The sequence below is a fragment of the Gallus gallus genome, chromosome 4 (genome assembly GCF_016699485.2).
Source record: "Gallus gallus isolate bGalGal1 chromosome 4, bGalGal1.mat.broiler.GRCg7b, whole genome shotgun sequence".
Lineage (NCBI taxonomy): Eukaryota > Metazoa > Chordata > Aves > Galliformes > Phasianidae > Gallus > Gallus gallus.
In genome coordinates this window covers 23,803,105-23,817,764 of record NC_052535.1, presented here as the reverse complement: position 1 = coordinate 23,817,764, position 14,660 = coordinate 23,803,105, and positions in this window count along the sequence as shown.

Genomic DNA, 14,660 nt, shown 5'->3' with positions numbered 1-14,660 from the left:
TATAAGTAGCAGTCCAGTGAAGAATAATGCATGAATGTTATATGATACAAATAACTTGTGAGATCAAGAAATGACTGGGCAGTGTCAGTTTTAAAAGAACTCACTTTTGGAAATTTCCCCAAGTATAATTCTTTCATTTTTATCATTGCTGTCTTTTCTTTTCTTTTCTTTTCTTTTCTTTTCTTTTCTTTTCTTTTCTTTTCTTTTCTTTTCTTTTCTTTTCTTTTCTTTTCTTTTCTTTTCTTTTCTTTTCTTTTCTTTTCTTTTCTTTTCTTTTCTTTTCTTTTCTTTTCTTTTCTTTTCTTTTCTTTTCTTTTCTTTTCTTTTCTTTTCTTTTCTTTTCTTTTCTTTTTTCTTCTCTTCTCTTCTTTCTTTTTTTTACAGAGCTGTGAATATCCTTTTTATTATTTATATTCTTTCCTTTTCTTTATGGAGACTAGCAGAGCTAAATTCTAGTGTGCCTTAAAAATAAATTAACTAGGATGATAATAGGAAAAGCAGTTTCATATTACAGCTACTCTTTTAATGTCTAGTTAAAGTACTATTAGTGAATCAGACTATTAGTGAAGCTAGAGTGCATCTGCAGCACCACATGAAAGCAAATCTCTTTACCTCAGAACTCCACTTAGTAAGGTACATTTGGGGAAAAAAAAATATCCTTATTCTCATTTAGCAAAAGATTGTCATCTTAAGAGTACAGAATTGAACAATAAATTATGATGGTTTTTAGGCTTCTTTATTCCTCCCTTGAAATCTACCTACTTACGTACCTAGAGAATTCTTTTTCAGATAGAAAATATAGCCACGATAATCTTATAGACAGTTATTTTAAGATTACTGAAGACCAAATTACATATATGTCCATATCTTTTCATAAGGATTTTCATGGAGTCATGAATAAATGAGTAAGCCAGCAAAAGTGAGAGCCAGTGTTAGAATCACTAGAGGAATGTAGTTATGGCAGTGTCACATTGAATAATGGGCACCGAATGCCCACAGTAATTCACAAACAAGCTTTTGGCATTTGATCTAATAATGTAGAAACAAGGGATTCACATAAGCCAATGTGCTGAAGGGAAAGATATCACTATGTAGCTGCCGATGAGAGAGATTCTCGTTTACATGTCTAACTTTGCATTGAGCACAGATGCTTCTTTTAATTTGGGTTTTAGAGTCACTAACTTTTCCTAAAAATAGAACCTTAAGTCTTACAGCAACAACTTTACTTCTACCTCTGTACCAGTGCTATGCTACATCATAATTCTTTCCTTTACTATAACTTTTCTTATATTATTTCTTAGAACAATTTTCTGCTGCAGAAATGACCTGATCATATTTCAGATACAAACTTTCTACAGAAAAGGAACTTGGAAAATGCAACAGATGGATTAAATTTTCCCTATAGGCAATGTCAACTGTGTGTGCTGCTATTGCACCCTGTGGTTTTCCACCCATTCTGTACATTAGAAAGATCAAAGGCAGATTTTTAGCTTTCACATAGCCTTCTGGATCTAAATTTCAGAACATTATTTTTAGTTTTAAAAAGTAGTTTTTTCATGTGTCTCTAAATATATTACACAAATAGCTGTACTACATAGACAGAAACTCTGATCACAATTTTTTCTGTTGTTTTGCGTTTAATTAAATGCAATTTTGTTTTACAAATTTGTTTGTTTATTTATTGATTTTGATAGCATTTTATCTATGAATTATCCAGTGAATTACCTATGATATAATTTATTTCCATACAGCTTTGAAGGTTATGCTAATATGTGGGAATCCATAAGTTTCATATATATAAGTAGAATATTTGGCATTAACAACTGCACAGTAAAGAGAGGTCCCAGTTACATTACTGATTCTAAAGATCTCTTCTATGTCAACACTTGAGTACTCTATTTCCATAAAACTTGCAAACTGTATCTTAGAATTGTCCTGCTGAACAGACATACTGATAATTGAAATTTAAAGCATTGCAGATATATTAAGCGTAATTATTGTGATTTAAAAAAACCACCTTAATTACTTAATTAATTATTAAAGACTAAAGAATTTGAAGTTTACTGACAGTTTGGCAATTTCTCACTCATCTCACTGGTATCTGGCTGTCAGCATAAATTACCATTGCCAGGGTAAAATTTTACCCAACAGTTGGTAATGTGAAGACCAGAAGCTTCCTAAGATATGTCCTGAATTTGAGGAGATAGTAAGTAACATTATCCTTAGCACAGTAAAAACTTCAGAACTCAAGCTTAGAAAAATTTCCATTGTATTTTCTCATGCCTCAGAAAACTGTTCTTTTCAAAATAAAGATATCTGTAATAATCTAAAACATTCGTGTCGTTCTTCACTATTACAGAGACTTGTATCAGAGTTTTTCAAGCTTTTTAATTTAATGATAATAAAGCAAAGTGAGAGTTATCTCATTTTCATGCACTGATTCAGCTAGCATTGATGGTGAAAAGCAAATTGCACACTGGTCTGCAAGTATGAGTATTCTTGTTTGAAAATGCGGGTAAATGTGACATTGCACAATGATATGTTTTACTCATTGGTGTAGCCCCACCTGGGTGACAGATATCTCTTGCAGTAACATTGAGACACCAACAGAAATTGGATCTTAGAAATTTGAGACATTCAACATTTTCTTTAGAATCATAGAATCATGGAGTGGGTTGGGTTGGAAGGGATCTCAAAGATCTAGGGATGTCTAGTTCCAACCCCCTATCAGTGGCTGGGTTTCCAACCACTAGATCAGACCAAGTTGCCCAGAGCCCCATTGGGCCTGGCCTTGAAGACTTCCTGGGAATTCCTGGGTATTCCTGAGCATGGGAGACAAGAATCACACCTGTTTCTAGGAGATGTGTGTTTGTTTAATGCCTAAAGCACATTTAAACCTATTCTTTAACATTGCCATACATTCATTCAATTAGCAATGGATAATTTGTCTCCTGATGACCTTCCTGCTAAAGACAATTTTCAATTCAGCATACTGTTGGCTTTTATAATTTTCATTCTTTCTTTCTGCTATGATCTTTGGCACTACTCACATCCCAAGACATTACAAATGACCAGAAGCATATAGCTAGCAGGGGCTAAAGGTCAAATAGAATTATCATACCAAGGCTTTCATTCATTTATCTGCTTAACCATGAAAAAAAAAAAAAAGAATTAAATCTTGAGAAAAAAAATTGAAGTTGAAAAATTATATCCCCACTCTTTCAGACATGTAATTTTTCTGAGTAACATCACCTCTTCTACAGATGTAGTTTAAAGCTTTTAACCATTTAGAATTATGGGAATATCTTTATTTCAAGTAAAATAAAATAAACCGGTAGTTTGAAATAAAATAAATGGGTTTTTAAAAAGAACATTTCAAATGGCTTCTGCAAGGAGGGCTAAGCATTTATTTTCATTTACAAGTAGCAAGCACTTTGGGTTCTAATTATTCACAATTATTATAAAGGCTTTCTAAAATAAGACATAATAGTTTAGACTAGCAGTTTAAAGACCTGCTTGATACATTGAAATGAAAAGTGAGAGTATGAAAAATACATTTCATTACTTCCTGCTGCCTCAGTATCTTGGGGCACTGTGTTTCCAGGGAGAAATATTGCAAATGAAGTAACCCACAGAGCAATTTTATGGTGGACGTTTTCCCTTGGTGAAAATAGCAATTTGACAACAACTTCCACATATATGCATGCTGTATATTTGAATGCCACTTAGGGAAGGAAATGAAGAATTGCAAGAAAGGGTTGAGTCTCAGCGGATGTGAGAGAATCAGAGTGCAGAAGAGGAAGCAATTATTTACTTGAAATACGAGGAGAGTGCAATCTGCAATAGATAGATTGTATGCCTGTGCTCATGGGCGACCAATAAGGAATGTCTGATATGACACTGCCACAATTACAGCACTGTCTCATTTGAAAGATAATAAAGTTGGGGTCTGAAGGACATAAAATGTACAAAAAAAACTTCTGGTTTGCGAGTCTCCAGCACACTCCTGAAATTTATGAGGAATAGATGAAAATAAAAATTGATGTTTCTGCATTGTATGGGGACTGCGGTTGTTTCCTCAGTTGTATAGGGCTGCTTCATAGGTTTTAGGACTTAATTTTCACACAAAGTGACTGTTTTTTGTTGTTGGTGGTGGTGGTTTTTTGTTTGGTTTGGGTTTTTGTTTGGTTTGGTTTTGTTTTCCCCTAAGAATTAGCACTGCGATCCTTGTTGCCTACTCTGGGGGTAATCATAACATCTCTCGTGAGATGTTATCTTTCCTTAACATATTGTCTTGAATTATAACATCATCAATGAATTAAAATCTATTCCCCTCTGTGGTTATACCAGCAATTAGCAAGTCGCTCACTTGGGGCAAAACTCAACAGTGATATTTTTAAATGCTGCCTCTTATCATAGTAATGTTGTTTTCCCTCAAGCTTTACTGTTCTACCTTCTAATCCAGCTCCGAGTGACTCCAGCTCTTTGTGAGATGTGGAAACCAACCACAAGGAAATCAGATCAACTTACTGTTGAACCTCATAAATTCAATGAGGAGCAATTTTTGTACACTATAAATAGAATATCTAACCTACAACCTGGGAAAGAAATATAAACATTGTTCTGATATTATCATTTTCTTTTCACACCTTTGCCCCTATACCAAGAGCTCTGAAGTTTAGGCTTGATAAGACTTGATACAATAGGTTGCTCTCTAGGTATATTTGGTACTTCTGTTGCTTGAAGACATCATGAAACAAATAACGTTGCATTAAGCATCTGTATACAATTCTACTGTTATCTTCAGTTAATCCAAAGTTGTCACTCTGCTGAATAAAATGCATGCTTACATATAAGACCCATTTCTGAGATCTCTTCATTCTGTTTCTCAGAAGATTTACTGTATATCAGTGATTAAACCTAATGAAAGCATTGCAAAGAAAATAGTTGATAAAAAATAGGTTTCTGGCATTTGAGTAAGAGCAAAATGAAAAATGTTTTCTTCTGTTTAAAAAGATCACTTCGGGCTCATAGCTCTGAAAGAAAACTTGGGACAGATCCTTGGAGTATGACCAAGGCGACAGATACACTGAAACCATGCAAAACAAAACATTAAGCAGAATATAATTAGGATCAATACTCCTAATTTGAAAAGTAACTTTCAGAACCCAAATACATGGCAGTGGAAGCAATGTGAACACCAAGCCCACTTGATTTTAGAAGCAAAATTTGGCCCTGGATTTTAAGCACAGGAGGCAGAAAGCAATAATTCCAAGAACAATTTACTGTTTGATTTTCTGACTCATAAATTCTTTAACATCTGAACTACAGAAATGAGCAGAAGGTAGCTAACTTGGCACCATTTTAATATATTTGTAATCAGAACTTCAAAATGTTGTGCTTTTGATCTAACCTAATTTCAGATTTCTGCAGTTTAAAGATTTTAACATCTTTGGTAAATCATTTAAAATAGACTGATACTTGTAGTTCTTGCTTCTTATATTTCTAAGATTAATTACTGGCAGATTTTTACAGTGACTTCACAGACACCTTTGGAGCCATTCTACAAATTTATTTGTCGTTACTACCTTCTCCACTTAAGTCATACAAATACCTAGGTTCTAGTTTCTAGGTTCTAGCTTGGCTATTGAATATGAATCTTATATGTATATTGTAGGCAACCACAAAAGGTAAAACACATTACTTCAAATTAATGCTAAACACAGTTTCACTTAATATTTATTTTCTGCATTTTTCTTTCATGCGTTTTTTACTTTTTCACAAGTACATTCTTGACTGCAAATAAATACCACCAACTAGTCCAAGAATTGCTTTAAGAAATTAGGAGAATCTGTGAGAAAACTTTAGGAAGGCTATGGGAGCTGAGAGGCAGGAGTACCGGGGAGAAAATATGCAGTAAATATATGTATGTAGTAGTAGTGAATGTATTTTAAGCAAAAACTCGTAACTAAAAGAACTGACAAAGAAAACCCTTTCTCATCTCTGTGGGCAGATTTCACAAAGTGACCTATGATTTCTAGTGATTATTATTTCTGTAATTTTCTTTAGTTGTCTGGCTATTTTTTTAGAGAGGTTGTGAAAAACTCCATGAATTATCTTGAATTTATCTTTGCAAGTTTGACTGAAGCGACTTGCTTTGAAGGAGCATCAAAAATACCTATATTTAGTTAATCTTTCATTTTTGATTTTGTTTTTTCCTGGTGATATTTTTATTATATTTCACTAAATTAGTATGACTCTGTGCTGTGAGGATAGGAAGCTTAAATAAATATAAGAGGAATGCACAAAGGACGTTCAGAAATTATAAATCTCCCATTGCAGAATTAGTTAACTGATGGGGCGCATATTCTGGGTCATTTCATAGGATGAAATTAAGCTCCCAGCAAAATTATCCTTTCTTAAATTAAACATGATGAATTTATTTATTTATTTATTTTAGTCTGAAGGAAGCTCTCCAGCAAGAAGTGCAAACCGTAAATTTTTGTTAAGCAGAAACCAAGAAAAACATTAAAGTTTTGCTACTATTTTACTTTTCCTTAAGTGAATATAATAAACAGAGTGTCTACCTTCCACTTCTATAACAGGATCTCAGCCTCCTCATCACCCATACTATGTGAATGGCTTCCTGCTGTCTTCTCCAAGAGTTCTCACTAGGATCTGCCCCAGAGAAAAAATATGGATAAACACAGCATAAAATTGTTCAGTCTGCTTCTGCCCGGGGAGGCCTTCCAGCACTAATTTCAACAAACCTCCACATTCATGCATTCCCACAGCTTCCCCTATGACACACTCACATGCAGATGTGAAGCCTACACTTTCACGCAGGCTCTGAGAGCCGCGATGAGTGCTGTGACATAGCCTTCACATCGTTTGGTGAAATGTGAACTGAAGAAGAGAAAACTCCATCCAGACAAAACACAGCGTCAAAGAGCCAGAAGGGTGCTGGATAGTCTGGGACCCACAGGACATCCAACCAAGAATCATGAAATATAGCCACTCTCCCCAGCTAGCATAGATGAAGGCCAGCTGGCTCAAGTGCTGTTGTTCTCTCTCAAACACATCATGTAAGGATAATCACAGCGTATTGCAATTCACAATGAAAATAAGTTACAGTAACCCAAAGCAGCGTTTCTCAGCTTGGGACCACTTCACCAATCATGGTTCACAGACAGCTTGTTGCTTAAAGTATATTAATAGTCCTCTGTGCTTACAGATATTAAATCAGATTTTAATTTTAAAGAAAACATCAATTGTTTTGCTGAAGTTACCTCTTGGGGCAAATATTTTGCATGTATGCAGCTGAAATTCAAATCCAATTCTTCTGCAGTTTGGCATTTAATTGGGTAAGGAAGTTATTAAGGAAGTAACAGGTGTTATTATTTTTTTTTTCTTTTTATATAGTTGAGGTTTAAATGATGACTCCCCTTTTAACTACCAACACACTCAAATTCAAAGCTGCTAAATGACCAAGCTGAATGGGTCTGGCTAACATTCTTGTTCATTGTGGATGGATGCAATGCAGCTTGGTGTATCACTCAGTAGACATACCCTCAGACTGCTCATGGGAGACAGGTGCACATTCAGACACAGACTGACAACCCTCCACCCTTATCACCCAAAAACTGGGACATCAGAATGGAATGCTTTCTTTCAAAATAGAAAATACATTGAAGAAGACTGGCAACAGTTCAAAGAAGTGCAATTGAATGAAGCTTTTTGGTTTTGAGATGAAAAGATTTAGTACAAAAAGGAACATGCAACGCTCAGTCAGTACCAAATAGAGAGACTTCAGATGCACGGAAATGTTTCTGCAGGAAATAGAAATAAAAGGGCTATTCCAAAAGTAGTGCCTCCTATTTTGTTATCTCGGTCTATGATGTCGGAGGCAGTTGTTGGTAGTATGGCAGTAGAGACTGAACCTTCCCACCAACATTCTGTTACACATGGTTGTTGTGAGACAGATGGTAGCAGAGGGGCAGTCTCACAAAATATCACCTGACATGGAAGTGCAAATGAAGCAAAGGTGTGTCACTGAATTCCTCCATGCAAGAAAAAATGGCATCCATTGATATTCGTCAGCACTTGCTTAATGTTGATGGAGACCAATCAGTGGATGTGAGCACAGTGAGGTGGTGGGTGGTGACAGCAACAGTGGGCCACCTCTGCTGGCGTAGATACTTACAAGCATGCAGGCTCCTTTCCATTGCTGGTGAAAATGCACAGCTATTGGTGGTGACTTTTTTGAAAAAATCTGTTTTCCAGCAGGGAAGTTACTTTATCAAAAATAGTGTTATTATGCTCACTGTATCTGTTGTCGTTTCCACAGAAATAAATAGGAGCCCATATTTTCAGAACAACCCATGTATATTACTTCTCTATACATTTTGTAGAAGATTTGGATAACTAGAACATTTTTCCTAACACAAATGTCATTGCTGTGTTCTCATATTGAAGAATAAACAGTATTTACATCTATAACTTTAGGTAACTGAATGCCAAACAGTGCTGTGAGAAAGGAGTTCGTGTAAATAATAGTGTAATAATGTTACCATTAATTTTTTTTTAATCTTTTTTCATATGTGCATTCCTCACTAAAGTTATAATGGATATGAGAAACAGTAACACTACTGAGATTTTCTTCTAAAGAAGGAAACATTTTCCATAAAACAGTTTTCTAATGCTTTGCACAGAACATTTCTAATAGCTACAGATGTGAATGTGTGTGTTGTTCAATTTAACATGTGAATAAGTATTTTTTGTGTTTTGGGCAGCATGAGTGCTTTTCCTTGCAGTAGCAGTGGAACGATTTTGAATAAATAAATAAAAAATGCAGGAACTCAGACAGGCTCTTTTACAAATAGAGTTCTTTCACATAAAAGCAGAGCAAATTAGGAAAATGAAAATAATTTCTAAAAAGTCTAGGGAATTGTTTGTTAAAGAAACAGAGAAACAACCTACCGGTCCTTCAGTTTATTACACTAGTGCAGCTCTTCCAAAAAATCTATGGAGATCTACCAATTTAATGGAGGCAAAAATGCCATTCATTATAAACCAAATCTGCTTAGATTTTGGCAGGTCTCAGAAGAAGAAAATTCCATGTGGATTTCTATTATTCTCAGTAATGAGTTGTCAGATACTACCCAGTGTTCTTCATAAAGAATAAACATAACCAACAGTGATTTTTTTTGAGTCTCTTATGGATACTGGCAAAATGAACGTTCTCACAGAAAGTCAGAAATAAAATAGTACTGCAGCTGCTGCCTGCACAAGGCTTTCTGTAGGACAGTTTGTGCAATAAGCCTGCAATAAATAATGAAAACTTAATTTAGCAAATTAAAACACATTAAGAAATTAGGCCTTTAAATATATATATATATTTGTATTAAAATACAAATTAAGAGGAAATTAGTTTTTTCCAAATCCAAGAAAACTACATCCAAAACATGTATTTATATGTACAGATAGATAGATATCTGTTACATATTTATTTTAATTTTAAGCTGTATGAGAAGAAAACAGTCCACTGACTGAACAATATTAAAAACAGTGGTTCAATAATTCCTGGTTCTGGAATGAAGAAAGAATGGGATGCAAAAACATTTTTGTCCTACCTGTTCTAGGGACTGAACTAAGTGAAAACCTATACCATCTTGAAAACCAAGAGTGCTTACTTGTCCTTAGCAGGATGCCAACCACTGTCATGGAAGAGAAAGTTGGTGCAATTGAAGAATCAGGTAACAGGTGGCAAGGAACAACTTCAGGCACAAAAATATCCAGGCAATATCTAGCAAACAAACAAACAAATTTTAAAAAAACACTACAAAAGCACTATGAATGCATGATTGCAGAGTGTGTCTTTTTAATAGGTAATAAAGTAGGTGCATTCCGTTCGTAGCCTGGGGAGCTGCAGAAACAACTGTGCCTCACTGAGGTTAAATGCTTTAATTCTCCTCTCCCTGACACACATTTTACATTTCTGTGATTTCTTTTACTTCTGTGGAGTTTTCTAATAACATTCAGTTAAAAAAAAAAAAAAAAAAGAAAAGAAAATCATTCACTGTGGCTAAAAGTGGTTATATTCTGTATTAATGAAGCTGGCTGTGTCATCAAGCTAAACAGAAAGCTGGGCTAAAATGGTTCCACTGAGTTCCATTCTCACAGAACTTCAGTGGGGAACAGCTTCTTGGAAGTAACCTACAAGATAGGCCTGAGAAATGATATTTATCTACCAAAACAACTTCAGCGCTCCACATGATTCTCAAGGACACCCATCTTCTCAGACACAAAATGGATGGACCACTCATGAAAACTATTGCAGTATGAACTGATCTTGGACTAAAACCAATTTTTCTGCTTATGAAAATGAAATCATTTAGAAAACTGTGTGACAGGTAAAGCACAGTGTTTTATTATGCGATGTTATAACACTTTGCAGCCTGAGCTGTGCTGTGATCTTGTGGCACTCAATATCCTTTCACACTCTAATCCTGGGAAACACGTGAGATGGGACTACAAAGACTGAATGACTGTGTACTTGGCATTGATTCTACTCTATTTTTTTCCACTCTCTGTTTTCCAGTGAGAAAACAAACAAAGAAGCAAACAAGAATTTTCAGTCCACAACATAATAAAAATGCATGTACAAGCTCAAGCAGCAAGAGAAGGTGATTATTTTGCCTTTTAGTCAAAGTGTCAGCTTGTTTTCAGCCGCTGTCAAATACTCTGTCATATCAGATGCCCATTCTATTACATGCTGAAATGTTTCAGTACATAAAGGACAAGGTACGTGATTTTCTCTTATTTATCCTTGAAATCACCAAAATACTTCTCAGGATAGCTGTGCTTGCTTACACTCACTGAAATTCACATTATTGTCCCCCCGTCATCTCTACTTCTTATGCTCATGGATGTACAATTTAAAGTTCCATCATGTCTAAGAGTAAGGGATCTCTCATGGCATATGGCTTTTGCAGGCCATTATTCACAAGCTGGTTTTGGACCAAGCCACTAAACTAATTCTTGGCTTTACTTTGTGGCTCTGTAAATACTGATGGAAGTCATTAAAACTTCATTTAGGCAAGTATGCATTATTGAACCTGTGCTAATTATCTCTTTAGCCAGCAATACAAACTTTTTATAAGCCTGTTTTAATTAAATACATAGTTTACATTGGGTTTGATATGCAACTGTAGCGGAAATGCTAAGTCACGGCCTGGACCAGTAAGTGAGCACCTGGTGGGAAGGCAGGGCCAACCCAGGGGAGCTCAGGGTGCATGCAGTGCAGCTGAGAGACTGGAAGGGGTGGAGTCAGGATCCACCCCTTCCCAGACCTCATTTAAGAGTTGGCAGGGGAGGTGAGGGCTTCATGCTGGAGGTCCCTGCAGCTCTTTCCCTTGTTTTCTGTGTCTGAGGCTGCTGCATTTGGGCTTGTTCTCATTTGCTGCAGCCACAGACTTCGCCACTCCACTATTATCGTGGTATTTTCCATCACACTGGAGCATAACAGCAACTGTGCAATGATACTTTTAAAGCTCCAAGCTTATTACAGCTTTTTATTTACTAGTGTGAAGAAATGGAAGCGTAATGCATCCAACTGCAAGGCTGAAGTGAGTGTACATGGCTGACTGAGTAGCACAATGTCCTCAGACAGTCTGCTACACGTGAAGAGGAAAGAAGAGAAGTTTATGTCTTCTGTTGTTAGCAAAATTTAATGGAAAATGTATGACTTAGCCAGGAACCAAGCAAATAGCCAGACCTGCTGTTGGCCACTGCCAGGACAACTCATTAATTTGGTGAGAGAAGAAAAGCTCTGCTTCACAGAGCAGTGCTTTGAGGCAGCTGCACCCAGTATAGCTTTTGGTGGAGTGCAAAACCCAACAAGCATAGGCCCTCATGCATTAGAAAACAGACAAACCAGACAAATGCAAATGCAATTAATATCCGTTGCCATTCTTTATCAGTTGTTGCTTTTGCAGATCCCAACAGCAGCAGCAGCAGACTGGAAATGTGACTTTTTTTCCCCCCTTACTATGCAGTTTAAAAGACATAAATACATTTGTGAAGGAAACTTTTTCTGAGAATAAGGTATGAATACAGAGGCAATTAACACAACAAATGAGCCAATATCCAATTGAATTTGTTCTTCTATACTGCTAGCACTGGTGCCTCAGCACTGGAGCTGATCCGTTCAGTGGATCAGCTGCAACTAGATATTGACAAATATGACTTGCATGTCTATTTTGCCTGTTCAGTTTTTAGCTGAACTGAATGCACAGGGTTTTTGCAAGACAGGGGAGTGTTCTGGCTGTTTTTATTTCATTTAGTTTGATCAATTATTTTAATCTGAAAAAGGAAATCAAAATCCTGAAATGTAATCTTAAAAGTGTTCACCTGAGGCTTTTTTCTCCTTCTATTTTTTTTTTTTCAGCAAAACATATATAGTCTGAAATGTGGAGACAATGTAGATTTTTTTTTTTCCAAGGAAAGATTAATACACTGCAGAGGGTCAGAATAAACTCTTAATTTCATTTAAACAGTAGAGAGACCTTTGGCTGACTCTGCCCAGAGGTAAATTTCATCTTGGGTGCAGACACCAGTTACTTCATCAAATAGGGTATTGGCCATTCTCAGAAGCCCCAGAGGCGTGTTTAAACACAAGTGAATTCAGACAAGAACCCTTAGTATGAAAAAATAATGCTGTATTGTTCCTTTCAGGCAAAAAGACAAGCTGAATTATTTCATTAAAACTCATACAGATTTTTCCTGGCAAATCTGTACAGTAAGAACAATGCGGTTTTTGTAGCTGTTTTTTGTTTGCTCATTTTTAGTGTTTCATTTTCAGACTTCAAGGCAATGGAGTTTATTATAAAAAAGAATGAAAAAGTATTTTATTTCCATTTATTATTACAATTAGTAAGGTTTCCATTATATGGTTGCAGGAAGCTGAGATGTTAACGTACAGTTAAAACAGGCCAATTCGGAATTCTCCAAGAGTCAAGTTGTAAGCTGCTCCAACTGATACAAACAAGCCAAAAACATGTGGAGAGCGGTAGGGCTTTTTTGTATGCAAAGTACAGGCTTTCTGAAGGAATTCTTACCATGGGGTTTCTATTACATTTGTTGACTTTATATGGGTCTATGGGCTCCTCTTTTAATTTCAGTGAAGTGAGTCTGAATTCTGCAATTTGAAATATCCACAGAACATTCAGCTGAGCAAGTTTAACCTTTCTTCAATAAGAGGGTAGAAACGTGTCTAATTAATACAACTGACATAAACATAACTGAGACATAAAATTGACCTGACTGTACATTACATCTTTTGGAGGAGAAAAACAACTTGGATATAATAGAATATAATTAAATTCCTTTATATTACTATGATCAACTTGCAGTCACGCTAATAGCATGCAAAAATTTTGTTAATAAATTGAAAGTAGTTTTATTAAATTTTAATGTGTTTTATTTTTATTATCAGGCAAAAATTAAACCATAAAATGTGGAATTATTTTAAGTAGAGGAAGGTTTCATATTCAACCCTACTTTAAAATAATCAATTTTCTTTTTCATTTTGTTTTGTTTTATATGCTGTTAAAATAAGAAACAAGTATGTACTAATTTAATTAAGCTTTCATGGAAGAAAATGAGAAGTGGCATATAAAATTACTTGAATTATTTGTTATTCTTACATTACTCTACACTTTTATAATGTCTCAACATAATTTTGAAAAGTTAAACTTTACTTTTTCTGAAATGCCTTTGTTTCTACATAAAGAGTTGAAGAAGGGAAAGGGGAAGGGTCTCCTATGTATCTCTTATTCTCAATCCTAAACCATTAATTTTCCAAGTGTTTTTCCAATGTTTGGACCTAATGGGTTATCTAACTTATTAACATTATTTACTACATCTCTAAAGATAACTTCATCTTGAGAGTATATGCTTGCATGGGCTATCTGTATTTCCTTAACTTTGTGCTGTCATTTCTCTCAAATCTATTTTTGATACATAACATGTATTGAGGTTCATAAAAATATCAGACTCTTCAGAGTGCTTTCACGTGACATATTCACAGTTATTTTTAACTGCTTTCAAGACTGTTTTGGGAACTGCAAACTCCACTCTTTCTGAATGCTCCAAATGCCAATAAATGATGCACTGAAACCGCATGCAGTGTCCTTAGCATGCTGTTTCCAGGTAGAAATGCGTGCCCAAATACCATCCCCCGGCAGCATGTCGAGAGGTGGTGACAGCAGGCATTATGTGCACAGCAGCTTCATAATGTTTGATGCTGTAACATGCTGCTCATGCAGTTCACAGGTTGTGTGATGAGCTTTTCAAGCTTCGTTAGGAGGAGTGTGCATACTGAAAATCTACCTCCTTTGGAGATACCACTGGGGGATCAGACTGATCCCTGGTTATGTCTTCAGTTGTCCTCCCCCTGAGTAACAGACATGACATCCAGCAAACCTCATGGGCCTGCCAACTGTTAGTATTTCATTCTAGCAACCATCTAGCAAAGTCAGTCTGCAAAAACACAAAATTAAAGTCTGATTTATTTGGCCAAAGCATATTTAGTTCTTTGATAAACTGACTTAAAGGAACGGATATGGGTATGTATATACTCTTACCTGTGCTTGGTTTCT